This window comes from Trichoplusia ni, chromosome 9, assembly GCF_003590095.1.
Source record: "Trichoplusia ni isolate ovarian cell line Hi5 chromosome 9, tn1, whole genome shotgun sequence".
NCBI classification, from domain to species: Eukaryota; Metazoa; Arthropoda; class Insecta; order Lepidoptera; family Noctuidae; genus Trichoplusia; species Trichoplusia ni.
Genome location: NC_039486.1, coordinates 9,237,291 through 9,255,733, shown reverse-complemented (window position 1 = coordinate 9,255,733; position 18,443 = coordinate 9,237,291).

The following is an 18,443-nucleotide window of genomic DNA, read 5'->3' as shown; positions in this document are numbered from 1 at the left end:
TGTCTGTTCGTCCGGTCATACTATATAAAAAAACCTTTTTTAGAAAGATAACTATTTAATTCTGCGCTAGTAACTAGTAAATTACATTCATACTTATACTTATACATCATTACTTAAACACTGAGTGAATGGATTTGTATTATACTTTAGACATAGTGCATTGCTGTACACTGTCTAACAAAGTTTATAACGTGTCGAACCAACTTCACCTCTACGATAACCAAAATAGTCCAATATATTCTGAGCGTAAGAGCTCACAATGGAAAAGTTTGTTGCCGTGCAAGACGAAGAAGAAATGTAAGACAAATACAGACAATCTTATTTAAAATGGATATAAAAGAACATTATTTATTGTGTTATATTTAGCGGCAATCAATATTACCAGTAAATTATCATTAAAGGTAAACCTTTGAAGTTATAGATACTGAACATATCAAAATAATGATAAATCGATTGAATTTTAATGCAGATTATGATCCATAAATGTTAAAATTCCGTTCTTGATATAAGTAAGAGTGCTCTCAGATCAAAAGCTCGCCGCATTGTAATTATCCTCCCCTCCAGCAGCATCCGGAGCCTCATCAATCGCCTCGTTGCCTAATGAAAAAATAACATCTCAGAATAATTAACGAATTAAACATCCAATTTATTGGAGTAGATCGTGCTCATCTGTACTTTGACAATGGCGTGGCACCAGCAATATGGCGTATCGTCACGTACACCCATTCCCGCCAACATTCATATGATTTCTTAATAAAGTGCGACCCAGCCTGGAGCGGCAAGCGCCCATATCAATAAGAGCTGAGGGAATTTAATGAAATTCCCTTTAAGAATTCCTCGCCAGCTCTTAGGTGGGTACATTCCGTATTTCCGCGTCATATTATGTCCTTATTACTTTAATTGGTTTATCATATTTTATTTAGGTTTTTTTTTATTGTTGCTCTGTTTCTAAACGATGTTGATGGTAATAAAAGTTGTTAATACAGAATAACATTATGCTTAATTTCTTGGACAATATTTGCGATAAATTAAAGACAAATGAAAACCTTTTTAAGCAATACGATGTTTGAACTTTTTACTGTTTAATTTTTATGAAGGGTGAAAATATTTGTTGACTTTCAATCGCTACGGGACATATTCTTTAGACATGTGTCTAATATATCAACAGGTGTGATATCCTTACGAACGACTTCCTGACACTGTGTGACACATGTAATTCCTTGTGATTTGGAGGCCTCTTAACACGTAAATAAATTTTAGAAGACAATTTATACGAACATCTGCTGTAAGCATGTTGATAGGAAAATAAAATCTTTTATTAGTATTTATTACTGCTGTTAAATTACTCACGCTGTGCCTGCGGGTTCGTCGCTTAGACTGAAAGTAAAATGACTATAATGAATAACTTTAAATTAAAGTAAATCGGATAAGAAATATAATAAATAGGGTTTACTAAAGTTTGCAGACAGACAAGGAGGAACTACAAGAACTATCATAAAAAATACAATATTTTGAATTCCGCGCTCCTGAAATACTTGTTTTGTGTGGAGATCGGACCTACGACCTCTGGTATAGCAGACATTACCACTAACCACTAGACCGACAATCCAGGAGGATAGAACAGGAAAAAAAAATCTTTAAAGCAAATACACAACATGTTCTATACCCTTGGTATAATCGGTTTTCATCTACATCTTGAAAAGATTCGATCAGACAGACAGATTGTCGGTGACATGAATGAGGGACAACTTGTATTGAATTTATGAAATCATATCAAGGCAATTTCTTAAAGGTTGATGGATAACAAAGAGTTAAGTGATAGAGGATTTAATACGTCCTTCAATCCTCTTTACGAGATCTGAAGAGTATTTTGTGAAAGGATTGTCATGTCTTCAATGCGGAGGTTTTCCCTGCAAATTATCATTTCATATTGTACCTTGGTATTGTAATTGATGATGATTTGAACACTATTTAGATGGGATAAACAACTCAAATGATAATCAGTGACTCAGAAATTACTATTTAAGCTGATAATAAAATTATTCGGTATGGACACAGTGTTATCGAATTCTAATTTGCCATAACGGCAGCTCCTTAAAAAAGTCGCACGGGCGACCATAACAGTATGAATGAGTGACTTTCTGCATGGATAGTCTTGTAATTACTATCCGAAACACTATGTTTGCGACGTATAGCGGGTATACGCATTGCTGTGATCCTGAAACCCTTTTTTTCTGATTCGTACATGACAATGTAACTTCAATGTTTTTCAAACCCCGTATGATATAATAACCTAATTCCTTAGTGTGGTTAGTGGTTTTTTTAAGGTCATTTAGTGTTCTTTGTATATAAAACTCCTTACTGCATTTATTTGAAAATTGACGTAAAAAAAACGCTTTCAGACGATCTCAAGTATCGGAGGGTTGATCAAAACATCGTGCGTATTAGCACGTCTTGAAGTAATGTTATAATGGTTATGAAAGTGTAACAGCGCACTACTTGTCTTTAAGCGGCGTTCTCTTGCACAAACTAAGTTTTTGTAGGCCCTGTTTCAATGCTGTATAATATATTCTATAGTATATATAAGACTATCGTATATCGAGTATCGATCTATACTATTTTTCGTATGATTCCATTCTCCGTTTATACAAATACCATGAAATAAATTAACAAGCGAAGCTGAGAAAAGATTCGTAGAAATAAGGATTTACCACCAATTGCAAGTGCTTAAAATATATTTTGCGTATTGTCCTACTTTCAGCATTTGTTTGGTGCGATACTGTTTTGTTTTCCATTGCACTGCATCGTATTGGAATAAATAAGCGTAAAGATAGGATTACACTGATAAACTGTTATAGGATGCGTATCGAATGACTGTCACTCGGTATTCACAAACAATGAGTATCCTCGTATTTGCAGCGCAATTCTCTAACAATGTGTTTTCCGTTCGAACAAAAAGTATGGCACTCTAGTTACTTAATACAGGCACAATTAATCCGTTCAAATAACAAAAACAAATGAACTGTTGAGTTCCATAGAGAGATGAAATGAATTCTCTTTAATATGTTAATCAACCAATATCGCAATGCAAACAATGAGCTACCTATTAAAGTTAATTGTGAATTATGCAGTCAATCATTTTTCACAGGAAGTCATTAACAATTGTGATTGAGATTTCCGTGCCCAGAGGGTTCACTCAGTAATTACCTACAATAGGGATGACGACAATTTTTTTTTGCAGTGTCCGTCTTGTAGTTTTTTGTATAATAATGGATACGTAGTTTTTGTTTTAACCCGCAAACATAAATTGACCAAATTACAGGGAATGATACTTACGCGTGACGTCACGATTGAGTATAAATTTTACCATATCGTTACGTCACAAGCCCCCTCTCTTAAACTTCAATATTTGTCAATTCTAGTTAAAAGGAAAATCGTCTCATACTTTTCAATTATCTAACTGAGGGACTAATGAGAGTTTTTCTTTTTATACCCAGTCATCGTCCCTATTAAGGCTCCACTGTCCATCAGTCTGTTACCAGACTGTATCACAGGAACTTTTTTAGCTAAACAGTAGGAATCACTTATTAGATTTGTATTTATGTCACTGCTATTACAAGAAATAATAAGAATTCATGTCGAGCTTAAGCAACGTTTGGTACAGTCAAGAGTTTAGTGGGTCATTTGTACTATTTTTTTTTTTAATTTATATTAGTCCAACTGACAATTAACCGATTATTATAGTAGTGTGTATATCACAATTCTAAAAATAGTTTTGTACGAACTAATTAAACCACATACAAAGTTTTTCAAGTAAGGTTTGCATACTACGGTAAATCAAAAACTAAATCATATAAGACGACTTTTTTATTTAATTTGCGTAACATAAAAAAACCGTAATAAAAATACACGTTGTATAGAAAGCTTAAAATAAAACTAACGACATTTTGCACTAACAAGGTTCCGTGACTGACGACAAAATAACGTCTTAATTTTATATACCACACGTCGACCGAAGTACATGTTCAGCTTGTTATTTTTAATTGCAAGAACCTTCAGAAATCATACTATAAAGTTTTAAAGCCTCCGTGGTTCCGCTAAGCAAAAAGGTAGACTCAAATGTCATTCCTCTAATGAACTTGACATAATCTGGATAACATTTGATTGTTCCACGGCCCTACATTGAAACAGCTGAAACTTCTTGGTGAAATGCCTCGACCACCACGGTCTGTCATGCAGCCGGAATTTGGGTCGCATGGCTCTTCACGCGAACCTTAATGGTATTGTTCATCGAGCTCTAGTTGCTGGCCGCTTACTAGCTGTATTATAGCCGGGCGATATGTCTTTAAGTTGTCTCGTTGGCAGATTGGAAGGTCTTGAGGGTGAGACGCTACTTGTTTTCATGCTCCTGCGCTGTTTCATTTTCCCGGTCCGTTGCGAGAATCTTGTGAGTGATCCAGTTGATCCTTCAACCATGTGTCCAAAGAATGCTAAATAAAGATCTGGCAATGCGTCTTGTTGACACTTCCAGAGGCCATAAGGTTGACATTTGCCTGGACAGAGTGTCAATGTCACCAACCATTTTTCTGATAAATTGATTTTACTTTTAAATTGGGCTTATGTATTTTTTTAAGAACATTAAAAAAATATTAGTTTGTAAGTAGTTTAAAATCATTTGTGTCGATGTATTGCAGTTAATAATGGACATTCAGGAATGATACAAATATATCAGCTTATTCAGTTTTAAAGTACATAATGTTAACTTTAAGAATTGAATGTAAATACTTTTACTCATTGAATATACGAAATTTTCCGTAAGTGAAAATTAAAATCATTTATTTGTTCAATTTGTAAAAAATTAAACAAGCAACGTAATAAAGCGTTAAAAGAAAACTTTCAATGCAGCAACGGAGTTAATTGCGTTACGATAAATTAAAATGCATTGTTCCTTCATTCAAGGTTTTTCTACAGAATTCATTTTAAATGCTTATCCTAGAAAAACATAAAAGCCGGTAAATAAAATCCGTGTTTTCTTAATTTCAAACCAAGAAACAAGAACGACATATCGTTCTTGTTTCTTATTTTGGTGATGAGGCAGATGACAAATCTAATTAGTTTAACAAGCACTGAAACATTTTTTCTCTGATGTACAAGACACACATAGAATGAAAATAAATAAATAAAAATAATACCGTAGTGTCCATTAAAGGTAATTTCAATGATTTCGGATGATTCAATAATTGAAAATAAGGATAAAACTAAATAAACCTTAGAAGGTACAGGCCATTTACTTCAGTCCACCAAACAAATATTTTATCCAACCACAGTTAAGCGTGAAATGGCCATAAACCGAAGCGTTTATACTGAAATATCGTCAGACTCACAAAAAAGGAATAAATAGGAAAAATATCTCGCTGTATGGTTCCAACTTAGGTTGGCTCTGTGGTGCATTCCTTTGTTATTACATTTCGTATTTATTATGAAATTATGAGCGCCGTGCGTCCACAAAATACAATTAGAGTCGAATGCTCTTTATGGTTAAGGAAGCGCCGTCCAACGAATCTGCTTATTTAATTAAGTTTTTCGCCAGCACCAAAAAATAGATATGTTTTTAACGGAAAATACGTTTTTTTAATATACGGCCGGCTACATTTATGTGCAGAGGTGACGTGTGATAATAATTAAATCAAAATAATGTTTTAGAAATGGAAGAGCCTCGGTCAAAAAGATTAAAAATAAAATATATATCTACATGTGTAATCGATTACACCACGCTAAACTTACAGAGCGCGACATGTCACGGGTTCAATCCCTGCGCAGTACAAGCGTTTGTGTTATTAACGATTTCTTGTTCTGAGTTTGGGTTTCTTTGTGCTTGCGACTTCAACCTCCCGTGATAACCGGATTAAATAGAATAATAAGGCAGTCGTTTGAAAAAATATTAATTTCTCGATTATTTTTAATAACTTTTTTCCGGTAGGCCCAAATAATCACAGTTTAATCCCAAAAAATTAATAAATACAAAAATCAAATGAAGATTCATTCGATTTACTTTTAGTCTCCCACAGTTCAATGCAGCGTTATGCGAGTCACATTTGACTCAAAACTGAAACCGCTGGCGTTACGTCACGTCCTACTACGTCCCAAACTATCACTCTGTCCAACTATCAAGGGAAATAACAACCTATTTATGCAGTTTCCAAGCACGGGAATCACGCATCAACTGCACATTAACACTTACTGTAAAACCACTACATTATTAACAAGTAGCTGTCTAACGAAAATGCTTATTTTTTTTAGGGTAAGTATTTGATTCTTGTGATCATCATAAATAAAATAAATAATATGTTTAATTAATCGAAGAATCTTTTTAAGATTACCTTTTTTAATTTGTTTAGATACTTATTGAAGGACCAAGTAAGTTACTTGTAATACGTGCAAGTATAAGCCCTTGAAGTACACAAGTACCACTTGTTAAACACCATATTAAAATAAGAAACATAATATTAACAACGTAATTTCAAACACTGCCAAAGAAAATTATCATCGTCTAACACTGAATGTTCTAATCCGACAGTCACTTATTTTTCGTGTTGCTTTAAAAAAGTGTGTTCATAAATTTTCACTAAAAAAGTCAAGCGAATCCAAAATTCCTGTTACCAGCTAGCAAGTATCGCTTGCAGGTTATAAATGGGGTTAGTAAATCCTAGCCACAAGTCACTTAACATGCAACTCGTGTAAACAGGTCACAATACAACGCATGCATCTCCGTATTCAATTTAATAATCGTATACGGAATGAGGACGTGTTAAAAATAATAAATTTTAGGCAAAATGTGAGATTTGAAAGTCGAGTATATGGAAATTATGTTTTGAGATTTTGTATTGAAAGGCGTATGTAAAAGAAGAAAATTGTAAAGTACAGAGCAAAATAATACCTCATAAATAAATCGGCAAATTATTAAATATAATCTTAATTACAGATTAAGTAGTAACTAAATCACAGTTTTCAAAGTGAAAATCAATTCATCAATAAACGTCTAAATAGTTCTAACTATTATATAATCTGTTTTGAAGTGTGGTCACTGTTGGCCTTTGTGTACCGGCCCTATAAAATTACCCTCATCATCATAAATCTCCCGAAAGTCCCTTACAAGTTATAAACATTAAGTAAGCGAGGTTAGGGTAGCTTAAGGTGCAAGGCTTTCACCTGTCAGGTATCGATACCCTTTGATGGCATTTTTAAGGGAATTCCCTAGTGTTTCCTTCTTCAAGGACAATTTACCAGCACAGCAAAAGTCGTGCATAACTTAAATATTCTGTAAGTTTGTCAAGGAGTACACTTTTTCTATTTAACCCAATACAAAATGTAAGCTTCGTGGAGCAAGGGAAAATTCTGAGTAAATTAACATAAAAAAATATATTTTATTTAACTCATCAATTTGTGATTAAGTTTGTGATTAATTCAAGTTTGTATTGCATAATTTAATCATGAAGCATTTTAAAAAGAATTACTATAAAAATATAAAATATTTAAAACACAGGAGCACTTTTTCTTTAATTAGCTTGAGGTCTTAAATACTCGTACATCTATTAAAAGTATCTTTGTGTGATATTTCCACAGGTCTATCACTGGATTACTCAGGATTGAAACAGACTCAATACCTGAATATTAAAGAACTGAGCTCTGGAATGTACCGTCCATTCTTAGAACCCACAACAAAATAATCAGAAAAAGAAAATAGGATGAGTATTAAAATATGAATGATTTAGTGGGAATCCAGTCTCAGCCAAAGAAATACGTTTGTTTTAAACCTTTTTTCATTCATAAAAGAAAGAAAAACAATAGTCCGTGAATAAATTATTGCCGAAACCGAATAATACGCCAGATGGGAACACACATTTTGCTTCGTAAAGTCAAGTCATAAAACACTGGTCCACTTAAGCAGAAGACAGTTTATTGGACGACTTGATACCAGAACCTCTTTATTTGGTGTCACCTAAATTGCATCTGACTAAACACAGCCTCTGAACCATTTGCTCTGCTCAGAGAGCTGTGACATTAATTCATAGCGTTCGTGTCACTACATCGATTTTGGTGTACGTAGTTATTTTTGTAGGGGTGTTATTAATTTCTGGAAAAGTCGTGAGCTTTTTTGGCCTCAAATCCACCTGCCGTTGGAAAAAATGTTTATAACAGGTATGAGCTAATTAACGGTACGGACAGTAGGTAGGTACATCTGCAGCATCGGATAGCTATTTATAAATAGCTGTGATCCCGCGAAAAATCTAAATCCGTTCATTAGTTTTTTCGTGACAGAGTAAGAAACATCCATACCTACAAATCTTTGGGTTTTATTTGGTTAATATTAGTAGTATTAGTATTAGTAGTATTTTTAGATCCTGTTCTCATGAGGCTTACAATAAAATATACTCTATCTGAACTATCTATACCTATATTTAAATCAACTTATAGAGTAGATAGCGCTTATGTCTAAAGCTAACTTTACTTTTGTACTTCTTTTTGACACCTTAACTATACGAAGAGTTTTCCGATACTTTAAACATAAAAATTTTCTCCAAAATCAACATGTCCTAAATAAATAAAAAGTTATTTTAAATTTTGACCAAGTTACGAGTAAAAATAAAAATTATGACGTATATTTCTTTAACATTATTGTTATCAGATCTTTGTAGAGAAAAGAAACTCGCTGGTGAATAATTTGTCTTCAATGTAAACCTCATTATTTATACAATCTTGTCTCTCTGTTTTTTTCCTCTTTTAGTAGACTTTTAAAATTTATTGAAGACAGAAACTACAATATGAGTAAGTTTTTTTGTGTTTTTTTTGTATGTAGAATCACTATAGCCAAACTTATTTGAATACATTTTAACCAAATTTTATAGAGAAAGGCGATAGCAGATTTTCAAAGAGAAGTTCAAACATTGTCATGTACTGGTTTTTATTTCATGTTTTACTTCGTAATACGTACCGACTACGGTAAAACCTCCCTTTTCTCCATTAATCATTGATTAATATTTCAAGCTCTATCCTCTCCTTAAATCCCTTCGCTATTGCAGCATGAAAGAAAGCATCTTGCATGAAGATGGACCCAAAAATATACGTGAGGAACATTTGTTGCCAAGTTTTTTTTTTCAAACATATAAGTTATAGTATGGTAAAACAAAATTAATTAGTTTACAAACAGTTCAACGACTTCACAACTTGTTTTGCCGAAATCTCATTTGTAACCAGGATTCTAGTTCTCGGTAAATCTAATTAACTTATGTTCAGTTTTTGAACTTCTAATTATTTCGACGATGAATCCAAGAGAAAGATTACATTTCATATTAAACCCTATATTTTTTAATAAATGGTAACATAACAGCGCTCTTCCTCTCACCATTGTCCACCTGGTCACGTGTAAGTCCTAATGGGTACGAACATTTGAACCACCTTTCCGCCAGAAACGATAGCCTTACCACTAGCATTCCCGACGTGCTTACAATTCTCCAAACCATTACACATTTCTATACTTTATTCCGTAAGCAATAAAGACGTGAGTCGCTTACAGGATAAACCTTTCGATGGTATCATTAAGTACGATTGTACAAATTGAGTGGAGTTATGACGCGGCATGAAGATTCGTGGAAGTACCCTCGCGGATCTCGAATTTGTAAGGGCAACTTGGTAGTCATCTTTGTAATAAATGATCTTGTTGAAATGCTACGCCGCAATATAGGAGGTCGTTGGCTCGTTAGTTACTGAATAATGGCAGCCAGTATAATTAGCATAACTGCTTTGTGCTTCTGCGTAAATATATATTTATTGTGGAGCCCAGATAATGTTGCTCTTTAAAGCTGTCAGGCGCAGTCGTGTGATCCCCGATCGCTTTATTTTTCTTCCTACCGTTTTGATCCGTATCTCTCGGGGCTCCGCTAGGCCTGTTGCACTCCCCTTTTTATTTAGAACGATCGCGGCTTTAGAAATTTATTGCTGCAAGAGGGCTATAAAATTTTACTGCAAGATTATCTTTATAGCTGTATAATTTTTTGATATTGAAGAATTTTAATCTGACACCATTAATTTTAGATATCATTCTTATTTGGAAGCGACTTTCAGTCATTTTTTTTTCTTGAATTATGTAATAAAAAATTAACTTCTTGTCTTAATTATCATTTAAACGTCATAAACTTTTGCAACAAACATTAATACATTTTTTAAGGGTCCATACCAAAACGGTAACAGCAAAACCCTATTACTAGACTTAACTACTGCTAGACTAACAACAAATAATAAAATCATTTTGAGGTTGAGCAACGTTTGCTCATCATCGTTCCTAAATATGCTGGGTTCCGTTTCCAGTCTAACCGGATTCAGTTAAGTACCCGTGTTTGACAAAGAGCGACTGCCTACCTGACCTCCTGAACCCAGCTACCTGGGCAACACGATCCCCTTAGACCGGTTGTCAGCCTTCTTAGCTTTCGACTACCCGTAACGACTATCACAGATTTATGAATAATACCCGGGCCCACTTTCAAAACGCGGAGGAACTCGTTATGGCGAAGATGGTTACTGCTACTATCTATGGACCGACCGCATCAAGCGTAGCTTTAATTTATGCAGTTGTGTCTTACCCGAGCTCCTCTTGCGGAAGTGATGATTGGTATGGTCATAAATTTCATGGGTATTTTTTCTCAGTACCGCCAGCCTGAAGCACACTTAACCACTTTTTATTCGTATATTGAATGAAATTATTCATTGGTGCAAACCAAATTAAGTGGGGCCTACTAAATTGGTTACTAAATGATTGAATAGCGGTGGCGACTGATTGAGTATTCGGTTCATGGTGTCGGTTGAAGATTCAAAGGCTGAGATAGGCTTTGTAAAGGCCTCCGAGATCACTGACGGAATATTTTACCACCCTTGACAGAAAACTGCGACTCATTTCAAGTTTTCGTTTATTTTATTATAAAGCGACCGTGACATTCTCTTAATTAAGTCTTTAAGCGATGTTCTAAGACGTTCCACTTGAGTCAAACATAATTAAAAAGTTTTGCAATTAAATAAACAAAACCATTTCTTATTGCAAAGCATATTGTATTTCGTTTCGAATGAAAACCACTTGTTTGGGCTGTTAACTGTTGCGGTTGTTCAAAACACTGAAGGTGAACGAAGGAAGCTTTTATAAACGTAGTAGTATTACGTAAATAGAGAAGTCTTTATTGAATCGACAAATATGATTTTCGTTGGTTTTTAAATTGAAGCCTCGTTTCTCAAATGTTGATTGGAGTACCTGACCCAAGTACAAAATTGGATTGAAATGACTAGTTACATGATGCCAAAAAGGGCGATCTTGTCGCTAAATCTTTTACAACAACATTCATGCAGATAGTTCGCGGTTCACAGTTTAAAAATAATAAGGAATGTGAGGAATCTTTTATCTAGTTGAATCTTTAACAAGTTAAAATTCACCGAACACATTCATTGAACAGAGTCTAAACGCCAAGAAAATTAAGCTTAAAAAATGTCGAAGGATTCTGAACAAATTGCTCATTTTCCTTCAAAACTGTCTAAAGTCCGATGTATTGAATTTTGAAATTCCAATATTGTACATTTTTAAGAGGAAATATTTTTCATAAAGTGAATACACGATACACGACTACACGACCTGTTATGTAGTTGGTATTTGGTAATCGAAATGATTGATTACATTGGGAGTACAAAGAGGGGGCTGGATCCATCTCGTTAGGAGAGAGTCAATGATCGATGCGAGCCGAGCTCAGCCAATTATCATAATCCAGACGCCGTATACATACTTAGATGGATATCCGGAAATAATTATCAGTGTCGTCAATGATCACAAGTAGAAATTCTGTTAATGAAGTAATTCAATTGGTTTGTTTTAATTCGGAAAGATACTATTTTCTTCTTTTTGAACCGTTCCGTTTTATTGTGCTAATAATTTGTTCTATACATATAATAAATTAATCTTTATTAACGTTTTTAAATAATCTGTAAATTCAAATAATTTAAGTGCTAATGTGATTAGCAAACATAAAATAATAATAAAGAAAAAAATGAAAATGCTTAAATGATTTTCCACACACAAACTTTTCTACGAAAACTTGAACGCTTAGCCACTGCGCCAATCAAAAATAATCGCGGATAATTTGGAAGTTCATAAAATCCTTGGGAAGCAATTAGCCGGTGTTATCGATCATCGATAAATCTACTCGAGTTTCCGAATCCAATGAAAGGTCAGCCTTGGGTTTACCCATTTACTAGTAAAACTTGAGTTCAGATTGAAAAAGTTACAGGTAAGAAATGATTCCTGCACAGATTGGCCCTACCTTGATTTTGTTCAGAAGTAATTTATTTTGATGCTAGGAGCTTAAGCGGTGCATTTACAATCATTAACGTCCATCGCTATTAGTGGTTTTTGGTGTGCTGTAAATTTTGAAGACGATACGAAGTTATCATATCATATTTGGCAAATGTGGGGCATTTGGCAACGACAGCACCATATCTTTTGTATATTTAAAACGTCTGAACAAAGATATTTTCAATTTATGGGAACAATAACAGTTATACATGCAATATGGAGAAGAAGTGCGTTATCTAAACTAGGAAATATATCGTACAGAATGCGTGTTTCATGCATCTGCTTTGTTCAGAATTCCAGAAAAAGAAAACATATTTAATGCTCTGTTCTACAGCGTTTTTCGTTTGAAACTCCAAGTCAATGATGTTGTAGATACAAAGCAATGGAGTTTAGTGAACTGTAAAAGTTCGTAATTCTGGCTTTCGTGTTAGCTACAGATACTTTTCGCGTAAAGTACAGTACAAGTTTCAGCTGAGCTTTGTCTTAGATTTATAGTATACTGAAGGAGCAGTCTAGTCTAGCAAAGTTAAAAGAAAGGCTCTATTGTCTTAGATTGTGCCTTCGGATGTTTGTTAAACATTTATCAGTATGGCAAAGGGCAAACTTGGGATTCGAAGGTCGTGGCTGGAAATTGACCTTGTAGAAATCTTGTGGCATATCACGAATTTAGGATTATTGAAAAGGGTAACAAGTAAATTGTTAATCAGATATTACGCTGACAGCGTGTGGTTGAAGGCGCTATTAATTAAATGTTAAATATCAAGAAAATGTTTCGTTACTATCATAATTGTGTGCAAGTCTCAGTAATGTGATAGACATAAACTATGCCACTGACAGTTATCTCGGCTAGCAGGGACACCAGCGGGGATTCGAGAATAAAGATCCGACGACCCGAATGGAATTGGTATTAAGTGGAGTCAATATTTGTTCTTTAAACCTAGCCTTTAAAATGGAAAGGTCAAATAACATAATTAGAAATGAGTAATACCTAAACGAGTACGAAGTAACTGAAAGACCTAATTTTTGAAAATTTATTAAATTTCATTAACATTTATCTAATGCCTATTACGTGTCAGCTATCAAATGTATGGTAAAAAAATCCCCAAACACCATTACGGAACTTAAAAAACCTGATAGTCGTAGTATAAATATTTCAATATTCTTCAAAAGAGAACATCAGGTTGTCTGTCTGACAGAACAACAACAATGCGTTCTGCAGACACTTTGAGGATGGTATAGAATTGTGAAAATATGAATATTTCTTTGGGATATAAGGCCGCACCCCGCCGTGTGGTCTCGTCTGCGACTAACCCATCCAATTTCTCTTCACGTGTTTTGATAACAATACTTGTTTTTTTAATATTGTTTTTCCTTTGTCACTGGAACGCTTGACACGCGTGCAGTATTTTTGTTCGTGGACGCTGACGACAAAAGAACTTGAGTTGACTCTTATAAATTTTATTTATTCAGAAGGATACTGGTAGGTAACATTAATGTCAACCCTTCTGTATTTGATAAACGTTAGAATAAACTAAAACAGAAAGAAAGAAACAAGTTCAATTGAATTAGCGTAGAAATATGTAGATATCATATAGGTACTATCGGTATATAACATTGAAAATTGGGGTGTCTGCTTATATTATTAACATAACCTTTTTTTTGGTACATGCATTTTGATATATATATGCGTGGCATACCCCATAATACTTTTTTATCAGTCTATCTGTTTGTTTGTTCCGGCTAATTCCTGAAACGGAGGTGTAAAGATGTATAGCCAATAGTAAGCATCGGAAGCTTGATTTATAGCATTATTATTTAAGCACATTTCCGGATCAGACACAATTCCAATTCAAAATCCCTTGTTTCTGAATAGCAATAGTGTGATTTGCCGAGCAGGCGTACTACTAATTCTAAACGTAATATTGAAAGGAGATGTAGGAGGGAGACGCTGTTATACGACATGTAGTTCTGTCTCGTTTCTGCAACTACAATAATATCACTATAAGCGGTAGTGGTAGGCTCTCGGGGATGCAATCAGGATTATTGACTATCGCTTGTAAGTTGTTTATACTGCCCGTTATTATAAGCTTACATATTGATGTTTCAGGAAATAGGGATACAATCCTTGTTCATAAAGAATATTCAAATGCCAAAATTGAGTGCATGCACTAAAGTGCACTAAACTTTTTACATTGTAGTATGTATCAAATATGATAAACTTATCAAAGTTCTTATTGGTTTTACTAAATTCAATTCAACGAAAGGAAAAAGTATATAAATTCATCATAGTCAAAATATCACTTAAAGGTAAATAAAATTTAAAGCATTCACATCAAAATCCAACAGGTTGAAACATTTCAAAGATATCACCATCTATTTCTATATTGAATCACAATACATTTATAACTAGCACACATATTTACACATCCATCACGAACGCTAAACCATGTCTTGAAATACGTACATTAATTATCATATGATACAGGAGACACGCTTAAAACATACGCACTTAACTAGTTGTGTTAATTAAGTTCGCGGAATATATGTAATAATGTATAGTCAGCGGAATAATGGATGAACGCGTATTCAACGACGGATGAAAGATCACGTATAATTAAAATTAAGGGACAAATACCGCTAGTTGATGAATTTTGTGGTGAGTGAGTGTTTGCTTCGTTTGATGTTATTAATTTTAGAAGCTTTCTTACCTCATCGACCGGTAGTCAACAACTTGCGTTAAAAGTATCTGTTTTTCCGCTCTCCAAGAAAGCTAATGTGAAGGAATCTGATAGAAAATAATTTTGATGACAACTGAAAACGTACTTTGAGTTTTTTAGCTCCTTATTCTAAAAAAATAGATCAAGCTATCAACTCAGATTTTTCAGGAGTAAGCAAGAGTGTTAAAAATACTGTTTATTTTATTCTTAGTACTGAAGTAAGCTAAAAGAAAACTCTAAGAAAACCCTAGCTCTATAGATCCTAGATTAAAGATTATACATAATATTTTAATACAAAATCTATAGGTACGAAATAATAATTGAATGGACTACTAGCAAAGGAGTTAGCAGAAATATTCCTTAATTCTTTCGCGACAAATATATAATTTTTAAAATATAGCATTACGAAATTTACATGGCACCTTAAAATGGCATCGCCTGCAAAACCCGACATACATAGCTTGGCCCATACAAACACATAATTTGTCAGGCTACCCTGCGAGGGTATCTAAACAATAGGTATAATTTGTTACCATCACCCAAACAGATCACAAAGACTGGAGTTAAATCGACCATTTCGTAAACCAGCTTTTGACGTGCGGGAATTTGATCGTTTTATAGCATGTGATAATCTACGTTTGTGGGAAACAATAATTGGAAGGATTTATTTTCCCAAAAGAATTATATCAATTTAAATCAATTAATTATCTAATTGGTTGGGTGGCAATTATGTTATGTTGCGCAGTATTTGCTTACAATTTGTGTGCAGATCAATTGCAACATTGAGTCTGACATTGGTGGTTTTAAGAGGTGCACGCTATGCGCATAACACACATAACAATTTAATATACTCTTTTTGTAATCTAAGCATCAAATTTAGGTTTAGTAAAGCACATGAGCCCTTGAATTCAAACGTTAGTTTAGGAGCAAACATCCCCAAATCAAACAAACGTCTTGAAAAACATCCCCCACAGACGGAATGTTATCTACACCTCAGTTCGTTGCTCCCTAGGTACACAAGTCTATCTCATTATTAGGTACTATATCTGAGACTAAAATAGTATTGTATATATTATGTACTAGCTGTTGCCCGCGACTTCGTCCCCGTGGGTAGAAGATATAAGTTATGATTTATACCTGCCCTATTTTCACATTTTCCTTTGTATGTTCGCTCCTATTAGTCGCAGCGTGATGTTTTATAGCCTAAAACCTTCCTCGATGAAAGGTCTATTCAACACAAAAAGAATTTTTCAATTTGGACCAGTAGTTCCTGAGATTAGCGAGTTCAAACAAACAAACAAACTCTTCAGCTTTATATATTAGTATAGATAATGTATGCAAGGGTACTATAAAAGCGTGACGTCTCTAAAACCATATCATTTATATTCAAATAAATGATTGCCAGTTTTTTGTAGCTCTAAAGGGTAAACAAGTCAATGAACTCGTAGGCTGTAGGAGTCTCTCGCATCCATCATAATTTGATCAGACACATCTTTGGAACTTGAGATGCTCTTAAATACAGTAAATCTAAAATTCATGGAACTTAAGATCCTTAACCTTAAAGTTCAATGAAACTAAGTCGATATAAAATGGCATGTTTTTTTTAATTTCCATAATGTTATCGAACAAAATTAGGTTTACAGAGAAACGTTAATTGAATCTGTCAGAGTAACTTAATATTTTTGTCACAATAATGTTTATCTATAAAACGAGTCCCAATTACTAAAGCCAAATTTGATGAAATCTTTTCTTCAACCGTTTCCTTGGCTTTGTAACAAGCTATTAAATTACTCATTTTACGTCAGGAAGAGTTTTTATAATCCTTATAATTGTTTAGCAAATAACAACTATTAACAGCTTCAACTCATTATCAGTTATTAGGCAAACGAGTGTAGTAAATGAAGCTACTCGTAAGAACACTGTTTCAAAACCGGCTTGATTTTCAGGAAGAAAATTTGGCTGTCATTTGCATCCGAGTCACCTTATTTCCTTTCACATGGTCGGTCTAAACGGCATTCGGTGAACACATTAGCCTCCTTTCAGCTTATCTGCTGTTGTGTAAAAAATGCGACGGTATTGTAGGAACTTATATTAATTTATTTTGTATCGCATAAGTGCACGCGATTGTTACAACGTTTGGCGGCCAAACACCTACTTACCGGGGAATTGTTTTATTTTTTACTTTTTTAGAACGTATATTCTTTATTGGCAATGTTTAGCCTGTTTTGTTGATAATCTATAGATAAGTGATTTAATAGAAACCCAAACCTATGTATTTCTACCCGAGCGCAGTCTTTCGGCACTTTACGATGATCAAAACTTTATTTAAACCACATTTTTTTCGGTGGAATCATCATACTCAGTATCAGATTCTTACTGACTAGACCTGGTCCGCCATATATCGTTCTTAGCATATGTTTGTGTGTGTTCATGTTCATCATACACCTTATTTAGACCACCTGCTTAATATCCAATTAGTCTCATTTATTTAACCATCCGCCCTTTTACCAATATCGTATTCAGAGTGTCGCTTATGAATAATATATGGATATCCAGTCTTAAAATACAGTCGATTTAACAATCGCACGAGTAGCCTTATGTAAAATACGTTCAGTTCCAAGAACCATTCGCAGAAGGTACTTAATTTGATTTGTAACCTAGTTTAGAAAATATCCAATATTTTAAAGGGACTTAAAGACGTTTCATGTGTCGAGTCGGATATTATTTAGTATAATACGAAATTGATATTGTCATCTCAGTTCTCTAGGTTACTACGGATAGTACTTACTAGACACCAAATATATCAATGGCATGGAATTTCCAAATCCTATTAACTATACCAACCTATAAGTGGCTCACTGCTGGGAACAGACCTCATCCCATACAGGGAAGGCTTGAGCATTGATCTACACGCATGGTAACTACGGTTTGCCGATTCCAGATTCCGATAGGTATTTGGTATAAAAGCATTCCTTTTGATTGATTTTTAAAACGATTAAGAAATTACACATTCACATAAAAAAGTCGCATTAGTTCATCGTCTCCATTGGGATAGAACCTGCAACTCGTGCATACAAATCCATACATAAAGCCACAAGTCTTAGAAAAAAGTTTGTCATAAAAAAAAATATTTCGTCAAAAGCGTAATTAACATAAATCCTTGATTATGTATAAGAAATATACATGATATGGGTAGGAACGAGCCATCTTAGATTTTCTGAGATTGAAACTGATAGTTCATTACAATCAGGTAAGTTATTGTTCAGATGAATATGATCTTTAATGAACTGAAAGGGTTCACAAACAGATAACAGTTCAATAATTTATAAGTAAGATGCTTA